Source organism: Puntigrus tetrazona, unplaced genomic scaffold (genome assembly GCF_018831695.1).
Source record: "Puntigrus tetrazona isolate hp1 unplaced genomic scaffold, ASM1883169v1 S000001140, whole genome shotgun sequence".
In the NCBI taxonomy this organism is placed as follows: Eukaryota; Metazoa; Chordata; class Actinopteri; order Cypriniformes; family Cyprinidae; genus Puntigrus; species Puntigrus tetrazona.
The window spans coordinates 35001-45706 of record NW_025048726.1 but is presented as its reverse complement, the minus strand read 5'-3'; positions in this window follow the sequence as shown (position 1 = coordinate 45706).

Genomic DNA, 10706 nt, shown 5'->3' with positions numbered 1-10706 from the left:
GGATGCTTGGACTAGCCTTAAGCAAAAAATCTCTCCAGGGTGGAGGGGTCGGTGGAAAGCGCCCGAGAAGTCGCGACTTAATCTCGCCGAGATCGCTGGATGAAGTTGCTCGGATGTCTGGACTTAGGCTTTGAAAGCAAAAAATCTCTCCAGGAGGCCGGGTCGAGTGGAAGCGCCCGAGAAGCTTCGACTTAACCCGGCTGAGATCGGCTGAAATATGCGCCTGGATGTTTGGACTTAGGTTTGAATCTAAAAAATTTCTCCAGGAGGCCGGGTCGAGTGGGAAAGGCCTGGCAGCTTCACTTAACTCACTGAGATCGCTGAAGCGCTGGATGTTTGGATCTTAGTTTGAACGAAAATTTCTCCAGGAGGCCGGGTCGAAAGGGAAAGGCGCGTCCGCAGAAGTTTTACTTAATCCCCAGCGCCGAGATCGCAAAGATGCGCCTGGATGTTTGACTTAGGTTTTGAATGAAAAATTTCTCCAGGGAGGCTGGGGTCGGAGTGGAAAGCGTCCGGAATGCATTTAACCTCTGCCGAGATCGCTGGAAGATGCGCTGGATGTTTGGACTTAGGTTTGAACGGTACTCCTCCAGGAGCTACGAGTGGGAGCGCCCAGGTGTCGATTTAACCCGCCGAGATCGGGCTGGAATATGCGCTGGATGTTTGGACTTAGCTGAACAACACTTTCTCTCCAGGGAGGCCGGGTCAGTGGGAAAGGCCCGAGAAGTCGACTTAACCCGGACGCAGATCGGCTGAAATATGCGCTGGATGATTTTCGCGCCAAATTGCACTAAGTCCAACTTCGGAAAGGTCCGACTTCCATACCTCCGGCGCTCCGAGTCAGGCGACCGAGAGGTCTTTCCCGGGCACGATTCAATTTCACGCACCGGGAGGCATGTGTTTACCCAGGAGCAACTTACATCAACTTTAATTTTTTTTTTTTTTTTTTTTTTTTTTTTTCAAAACTGGAATTCGTGTCTCGCGCGTCGCCGCTTTAACGGGCGAGTTCAGAGCGCAGGCCTTGTAGAAAACATTCATCCAGGGCCTTTAATAAATAAAATCATACCTAAATCTGTAAGCATACAGACGGGTTAGTCAGTGAGCGCGAGGCCTGAGGGAAAACATTTTCCAGTGGCCTTTATTAAATAAAATCACGCCCACAAGAGTTACTGTGTCGGTTAGTCTCAGAGGGTAAACAAAGAAAACTACAACCAGGCCTTTACAATAAAATCATGTCATAAGAGTGTTATTGTAACGGGGTTAGTCAGTGAGCGAGTGCTTAGAAAACATTTTTCCAGGCCTTACAGTAAAATCACCAATAAAGGCACGTGTCGGGTTAGTTCAGAGCTAGCCTTATAGGAAAAACATTTTTCCAGGGCCTTTATTAAATAAAAATCACGCCAATAAAGAGTTACTGTGTCAAGAACTGTGAGGGTAGCCTGCAAAGAAAAAACTGTCATCCAGGGCCTTAATTAAATAAAATCATGCCCATAAGAGGTTAATAAAATGGGCAGCCTAGTGAGCGCAGAGGCCTTATAGAAAACATTCATCGAGGGTCATTAAATAAAATCATGCCCAATAAAGAGTTACCAATGGGGCCATTCAGGAGCGCAGGTCTTATAGAAAACATTTTTCCAGGGCCTTTATTAAATAAAACTACTCTGCAGAGTTAATGTCGGTTATTCAGGAGCGCAGGCCTTATAGAAAACATCATCGAGGTTTTATTAAAATCACGCCTGGGTAAAAGTACGTGTTTGTTAATTGTGAGGGCAGGCCTTATAGAAAATATCCATCGAGGGCCTTTTTATTAAATAAAACCATGCCCACAAAGAGTTACTGTGTTTGTTATTCATGAGGGCAGGCCTTACACAAAACATCTATCAGAGGTATTTGTTAAATAAAATCATGCCCAATGAAGAGTTACTGTGTCAAGTTAGTCTGTGAGCGCAGGCCTTATAGAAAATATCCATCCAGGGCCTTTATTAAATACAAGGCCAATCATGCCTAATAAAGTGCACGTGTCGGGGTTAGTCTGTGAGCGCAGGCCTTAAAGAAAACTGTCATCCAGGCCTTTATTAAATTAAAAACTTTTCCATAAGAGCGTTATTGTAACGGGGTTAGCCAGTGAGCGCAGGGCTTATAGAAACTACATTTCTTCTGTGGCCTTTTAAATACAATCATGCCCAAAGCACGCCGGGTTAGTCTGTGAGCGCAGGCCCAGTGAAGCATTTTTTCCAGGGCCTTTATTAAGAAACCATGCCCAAATAAAAGAGTTACTGTGTTTGGTTAGTCTGTGAGCCGCAGGCCTTATAGAAAAACATTGTTCCAGGGCCTGACAACAAATCAGGCCCAACAGAAGCGCATTGCAGGTCGGGTTGTCTGTGAGCGCAGGCCCTAGAAGATTTTCTGTGGCCTTATTAACAAAACTGCGCCACAAAGCACGGCTGGGTTAGTTCGTGAGCGAGCCCAGAGAAAAAACATTTTCGGTGGCCTTTATTGGCGTGAATCATGCCCAACAAAGAGTTACTGCGTCGGAATAGTCTGTATTTTGCGCCTTATAGAAAAAGATTGTTCATACCTTCATTAAACAAAATCATGCCCATGAAGCTACTGTGTCGGGTTAGTCTGTGAGCAGCCTCATAGAAAACATTTTTCCAGGGCCTTTATTAAATAAAAACTGTTCACAAAGCGTTACTGTGTCGGGTTATCGTGATTTATCTTTGATATAAACATTTTCCAGGGCCTATTAAGAGAAATCATGCCCAAATAAAGAGCATTGTAACATGGAATTGTGAGCTTATAGCCTTAAAGAAAACATTTATCCAGGCCTTATTAACAAAATCAGCGCCCAAATGATAGTATTAGAGGGGTGAGTCTGGAAAGCAGCCTGTAAAACATTCAGGGTCTATTAATGAACGATGTTCAAGTAAAGTGTTAAGTCAGACTTTACCCAGCGAGATCGCAAATGGTGCTCTGATGATTTCCGCTTTAAAATCACTGTCTGTTCCCGGGAAAGGTCCGACTTCCAGACTTCCGAGGCTCTGGTGAAGACAGAGACTCTCCTGTACCATTCACTTCACTGCCACCTAGAGGTGGCTGCTTACTCAGGAGCAAACCCACAGCCAACTTTGAACTTTTTTTTTTTTTTTTTTTTTTTTTTTCTCTGCACCTGGAATTGCTCATGCTACTGCTTGAATGGGAAGTAGCCTGTGAGCGCAGGCCTGAGAAAACGCTCATCAGGCTTCACAACAAAATCACTGCAAAGAGTTATTACTGTGTCGGGTTAAATCAGAGTAAGAGGCCTTCTTTGTAAATGATTCGTCAGGTTTACTGAATGAAACTGATGCCCGTTAAAGTAGCGAATGACTTACCGCTTGATCGTTGAAATATGCTTGATGATTTCAGCTTCGTAAATTGCATCAAGTCCAACCGGGAAAGTGCATCCACTTCCAGACTCTTAGGCCCTTAGTCAGCTTTGACCTAGAGGCCTTCCGGCACGTATCTAATCACCGATCGGAGGTGGCCGCTTACCCAGGAGCACCTGCCAACTTTAACTTTTTTTTTTTTTTTTTTTTTTTTTTCCCCAGGCAATCAGTTCGCCCCGCGCGTCAAGGTTTTTGTTCAAGAAATAAATGGTATTTATATGCGATCAACCAGGGCCTTTATCGCACAAAATTACGCCCAATAAGAGTACATGGTGGGACGTTAGTCTGTGAGCCGCAGGCCTTATAGAAACATTCATCCAGGCCCACAAACACAACCATGCCTAACAGCTGCTAATGTGTCGGTTAGCCTGTGGAGCGCAGGCCCAAAGAAACTGTCATCCAGGGCCTTTATTGCCCAACAAACGCCAATAAAGAGTTACTGTGTCGGGCTGCCCGTGGAGCGAGGCCTTATAGAAAACATTTTTTCGGGCCTTTTTAAATACAATCATGCCCATAAGAGTGTTATTGTGAGGGGGTTAGTCTGTGAGCGCAGGCCTTAAAGAAAACTGTCATCCAGGGCCTTTATTAAATACAATCATGCCCATAAGAGTGTTATTGTAACGGGGTTAGTCTGTGAGCGCAGGCCTTATAGAAAACATTTTTCCAGGGCCTTATTAAATAAAATCATGCCCACAAAGCTGCTACTGTGTCGGGTTAGTCTGTGAGCGCAGGCCTTATAGAAAACATTCAATCAGGGCCTTTATTAAATAAAACATGCCCAAATAAGTGCTATTGTGATGGGGTTAGTCTGTGACCCCAGGCCCTGTGTAAAACTGTCACCCAGGGCCTTTATAGAGTAAAAATCATGCCCAATAAGGTTAGGGTTAGGTTAGGTTAGGTTAGGTTAGGCTAGGCCTTAGGCTAGGTTAGAGTTAGGTAGGGCCTGGGGTTAGGTTAGGGTTAGGCCAGGCTAGGTTAGAGGTTAGGCTAGAAAGGCTAGTAGAAGCTAGGCTTAGGGCTAGGTTAAGTTAGGTTAGGCTAGGCTAGGTTAGGTTAAGTTAGGCTAGGTTAGGTTAGGTTAGGAAGAAGTTAGGTTAGGTTAGGTTAGGCTAGGTTAGGTTAGGTTAGGTTAGTCTGTGAGCGCGGGCCTTATAGAAAACATTCATCCAGGGCCTTTATTAAATAAAATCATGCCCAAATAAGTGTTATTGTGATGGGGTTAGTCTGTGAGCGCAGGCCTTATAGAAAACATTCATCCAGGGCCTCTATTAAATAAAATCATGCCCAATAAGGTGTTACTGTGTAGGGTTAGTCTGTGAGCGCAGGCCCTTTGTAAAACATTCATCCAGGGCCTTTATTAAATAATATCATGCCCAAATAAGTGTTATTGTGATGGGGTTAGTCTGTGAGCGCAGGCCTTATAGAAAACATTCATCCAGGGCCTTTATTAAATAAAATCATGCCCAAATAAGTGTTATTGTGATAGGTTAGTCTGTGAGCGCAGGCCTTATAGAAAACATTTCATCCAGGGCCTTTATAGAATAAAATCATGCCCAAATAAGTGTTATTGTGATGGGGTTAGTCTGTGAGCGCAGGCCTTATAGAAAAACATTCATCCAGGGCCTCTATTAAATAAAATCATGCCCAATAAGGTGTTACTGTGTAGGGTTAGTCTGTGAGCGCAGGCCCTTTGTAAAACATTCATCCAGGGCCTTTATTAAATAATATCATGCCCAAATAAGTGTTATTGTGATGGGGTTAGTCTGTGAGCGCAGGCCTTATAGAAAACATTCATCCAGGGCCTTTATTAAATAAAATCATGCCCAAATAAGTGTTATTGTGATAGGGTTAGTCTGTGAGCGCAGGCCTTATAGAAAACATTCATCCAGGGCCTTTATAGAATAAAATCATGCCCAAATAAGTGTTATTGTGATGGGGTTAGTCTGTGAGTGCAGGCCTTATAGAAAACATTCCTCCAGGGCCTTTATTAAATAAAATCATGCCCAATAAGGCGCTACTGTGTCGGGTTAGTCTGTGAGCGCAGGCCTTGTAGAAAATATTCATCCAGGGCCTTTTTAAATAAAATCATGCCCAAATAAGTGTTATTGTGATGGGGTTAGTCTGTGAGCGCAGGGCTTATAGAAAACATTCCTCCAGGGCCTTTATTAAATAAAATCATGCCCACATAAGTGTTATTGTGATGGGGTTAGTCTGTGAGCGCAGGCCTTATAGAAATCATTCATCCAGGGCCTTTATTAAATAAAATCATGCCCAAAAAGTGTTATTGTGATGGGGTTAGTCTGTGAGCGCAGGGCTTATATAGAAAACATTCATCCAGGGCCTTTATAGAATAAAATCATGCCCACATAAGTGTTATTGTGATGGGGTTAGTCTGTGAGCGCAGGCCTTATAGAAAACATTCATCCAGGGCCTTTATAGAAAAAAATTATGACCAATAAGGTGTTAGTGTGTAGGGTTAGTCTGTGAGCGCAGGCCCTTTGTAAAACATTCATCCAGGGCGAGAATGAAATAAAACGATGCCCATTAAAGTGTTATTGCGCTGGGGTTAATGTGTGAGCCCAGGCCCTTTGGAAAATTGAAATCCAGACACAGGGGTTCGTGAAATGTAGTCCGAGAAGTCGCTTTAACCCGGCCTTGATCGGCTGTAACGAGCGCCTGGATGTCTGGACGAGGTTTTGAACGCTTAAAAATCTCTCCAGGGTGGCGGGGTCGAGGGGAAAGCGCCCGGGAAGTCGACTTAACCCGCCGAGATCGCCTGAAATATGCGCCTGGATGTCTGGACTTAGGTTTTGAACGCTTAAAAATACCTCCAGGGTGGAGGGGTCGAGGAAAGCGCCCGAGAAGTCGTGACTTAACCCGCCGAGATCGGCTGAAATATGCGCCTGGATGTTTGGACTTAGGTTTTGAAAGCAAAAAATCCTCCAGGGTGGAGGGGGTCGAGTGGAAAGCGCCCGAGAAGTCGTGACTTAACCCGCCGAGATCGCTGAAATATGCGCCTGGATGTCTGGACTTAGGTTTTGAAAGCAAAAAATTTCTCCAGGGTGGCGGGGTCGAGGGGAAAGCGCCCGAGAAGTCGACTTAACCCGGACGAGATCGGCTGAAATATGCGCCTGGATGTTTGGACTTAGGTTTTGAAAGCAAAAATTTCTCCAGGGTGGCGGGGTCGAGTGGGAAAGCGCCCGAAGTCGACTTAACCCGCCGAGATCGCCTGAAATATGCGCCTGGATGTTTGGACTTAGGTTTTGAAAGCAAAAAATTCCTCCAGGGTGGAGGGGGTCGAGGGAAAGCGCCCGAGGAGTCGCACTTAACCCGCCGAGATCGGCTGAAATATGCGCCTGGATGTTTGGACTTAGGTTTTGAAAGCAAAAAATTTCTCCAGGGTGGAGGGGGTCGAGGGAAAGCGCCCGAGGAGTCGACTTAACCCGGACGAGATCGGCTGAAATATGCGCCTGGATGTTTGGACTTAGGTTTTGAAAGCAAAAAAATCCTCCAGGGTGGCGGGGTCGAGGGGAAAGCGCCCGGGAGTCGACTTAACCCGCCGAGATCGCCTGAAATATGCGCCTGGATGTTTGGACTTAGGTTTTGAAAGCAAAAAATTTCTCCAGGGTGGCGGGGTCGAGTGGGAAAGCGCCCGGGAAGTCGACTTAACCCGCCGAGATCGCCTGGAAATATGCGCCTGGATGTTTGGACTTAGGTTTTGAACGAAAAAATTTCTCCAGGAGACCGGGTCGAGTGGGAAAGCGCCCGAGAAGTCGCACTTAACCCGCCGAGATCGGCTGGATGAAGCGCCTGGATGTCTGGACTTAGGTTTTGAAAGCAAAAAATTTCCTCCAGGACGGCGGGGGTCGAGGGGAAAGCGTCCGGGAAGGCGACTTAACCCGGACTCGATCGGTCGGATGAAGCGCCTGGATGTTTGGACTTAGGTTTTGAACGCAAAAATTTCTCCAGGACGGCGGGGTCGAGTGGGAAAGCGCCCGGAAGGCGACTTAACCCGGACTCGATCGGTCGGATGAAGCGCCTGGATGTTTGGACTTAGGTTTTGAACGCAAAAATTTCTCCAGGACGGCGGGGGTCGAGTGGGAAAGCGCCCGAAGGCGCACTTAACCCGGACTCGATCGGTCGGATGAAGCGCCTGGATGTTTGGACTTAGGTTTTGAACGAAAAAATTTCTCCAGGACGGCGGGGGTCGAGTGGGAAAGCGTCCGAAGGCGACTTAACCCGACTCGATCGGTCGGATGAAGCGCCTGGATGTTTGGACTTAGGTTTTGAACGAAAAAATTTCTCCAGGACGGCGGGGTCGAGGGAAAGCGTCCGGGAAGGCGACTTAACCCGGACTCGATCGGGTCGGATGAAGCGCCTGATGATTTTCGCTTCAAAATTGCACTAAGTCCAACTTCGGGAAAGGTCCGACTTCCATACCTCCCGAGGCTCCGAGTCAGGTCGACCGAGAGGCCTCTCCCGGCATGATTCAAATTTTCCCGCGACCCTGGAGGTGGCCGCTACACAGGAGCAACTTTTACATGGGTACACGATTTCGTGAACGCGTGTTTTTGTGGACTTAGTCTCTGAGCGAAAAAAAGTCGAAAACGACTAAGTCCATATCGACTTAGGTTTTGAACGCAATCTTTCTGAAGCTCCGGGGCGAGGGAGCTATCGAACGCTTCACCTGAAACACGGACACAGACGCCGAGAGAGGACGCTCGACGGCGAGCGCCCCTCGCCCCGAAACGTGATCGATTGAGCGCCGAAGCGCTTCAGCCTAGGACCCCACCCGCCAGCCCCGCTGGCCGCTATGGGTCGGGAGTGCCTGGGCAGGCACGGCGCAATGGGTTTACGCTTGGGCTTTGACAGCACGCCGCGCCGGCAATTTGGACGCTCGTTACGCAGCAGGCCCCTCAGCCCGAGGGAAGGCGCCAACCTTCGGAGGGAGGCCTAGACGGCCGGTCAGAGCGCAGAGGTCCGTCACCGGCGGGCGTGGAGGGGCAGAACGCGACGCGTCCCGGCGACGCCGCGGCGGTACCCCGCCCCCGCGGAAACACACTTTTCCGAGCGCCGCCGCGATCCCAGCGCCACCCACCCCGAACGGCGACTTCGCCGGGGAAGGTTCGAGCCGCGCGCCGCCCTATGAGCGCCGGTCTTAGCCGAGGGTCCAAGCGGGTCTGCCCAGGCCCTCCTCAGGCGGACTGAGACCCGTGTGTAGGCAAAAACGCGCTTCGCGGCCGGTTGGTCCCTTTACGACCCACAGGGGTTACCTGGTTGATCCTGCCAGTAACATATGCTTGTCTCAAAGATTAAGCCATGCAGGTCTGGCGCACACGGCCGGTACAGTGAAACTGCGAATGGCTCATTAAATCAGTTATGGTCCTTTGATCGCTTCCACCCGGTACTTGGATAACTGTGGCAATTCCAGAGCTAATACATGCAAACGAAGCGCCGATCGGGCCGACCGCCTCTCGCGGGGCGGAGGCTAGGGACGCGCATTTATCAGATCCAAAACCCATCCGGCCCCCTGGGGATCCGCCCCCGACCCCGGTACCTTTGGTGACTTAGATAACCTCGCCGATCGCCGCTTCTCTTCGCGGCGCGCGCATTTATTCATTCGAGTGTCTGCCCTATCAACTTCGATGGTACATCAGGCGCCTACCATGGTGACCACGGGTGACGGGGAATCAGGGTTCGATTCCGGAGAGGGAGCCTGAGAAACGGCTACCACATCCAAGGAAGGCAGCAGGCGCGCAAATTACCCATTTCCGACTCGGAGAGGTAGTGACGGTGGGTCAACAATACAGGTCTCTTTCGAGGCCCTGTAATTGGAATGAGCGATCTTAAACACATGGGCGAGGACCCATTGGAGGGCAAGTCTGGTGCCAGCAGCCGCGGTAATTCCAGCTCCAATAGCGTATATTAAAGTTGCTGCAGTTAAAAAGCTCGTAGTTGGATCTCGGGATCTGGCTGGCGGTCCGCCGAGAGGCGAGCCACCGCCCGTCCCAGGTCCCTGCCTCGAGGCGCCCCCCGGATGCCCTTGGCTGGGTGTCCGGTCCGAGGCCCAAAGCGCTTACTTTGAAAAAATTAGAGTGTTCAAAGCAGGCCGAGCGTCGCCGCTGAATACCGCAGCTAGGAATAATGGAATAGGACTCCGGTTCTATTTTGTGGGTTTCTGGAACCCGGAGCCATGATTAAGAGGGACGGCCGGGGGCATTCGTATTGCGCCGCTAGAGGTGAAATTCTTGACCGGGCGCAAGACGGACGAAAGCGAAAGCATTTGCCAAGAATGTTTTCATTAATCAAGAACGAAAAGTCGGAGGTTCAAGACGATCAGATACCGTCGTAGTTCCGATCAGAACGATGCCGACCCGCGATCCGCCGCGGCGTTATTCCCATGACCCTGGCAGCGCAAGGGGAAACCACGAGTCTTTGGGTTCCGGGGGGAGTATGGTTGCAAAGCTGAAACTTAAAGGAATTGACGGAAGGGCACCACCAGGAGTGGAGCCTGCGGCTTAATTTGACTCAACACGGAAACCTCACCCGCCCGGACACGGAAAGGATTGACAGATTGATAGCTCTTTCGATTCTGTGGGTGGTGGTGCATGGCCGTTTTAGTTGGTGGAGCGATTTGTCTGGTTCATTCCGATAACGAACGAGACTGGCTTGCTAAATAGTGGCGCGCCACTTGGGTCGGCGCCAAAAACTTCTTAGAGGGACAAGTGGCGCTCAGCCACGCGAGATGGAGCAATAACAGGTCTGTGATGCCCTTAGATGTCCGGGCTGCACGCGCGCCACAATGGGCGGATCAGCGCAGGTGTCTACCCTGCGCCGAGAGGCGCTGGTAACCCGCTGAACCCCGCCGTGATCGGGACTGGGGATTGAAACTATTTCCCATCAACGAGGAATTCCCAGTAAGCGCGGTCATAAGCTCGCGCTGATTAAGTCCCCTGCCCTTTGTACACACCGCCCGCCGCTACTACCGATTGATGGTTTAGTGAGGTTCTCGGACCGCCCCGCCGGCCCTCGCGGGCCTCATGCGGAGCGCCGGGAAGACGATCAAACTTGACTATCTAGAGGAAGTAAAAGTCGTAATAAGGTTTCCGTGAGGTGAACCTGCGGAAGGATCATTATCGCCCGCCCGATCCAAAGCGAAAACGCCCGGGCGGGAGGCCTAGCCCACCTCCCCTGCCTCTCAAGCCCGGTGCGCGCAGAGGCCGGCGGCCCGCGCGCCTCCTCCGGAGCACCGAAGCGGGTGCGCAGAGCGCGATAAGAAAA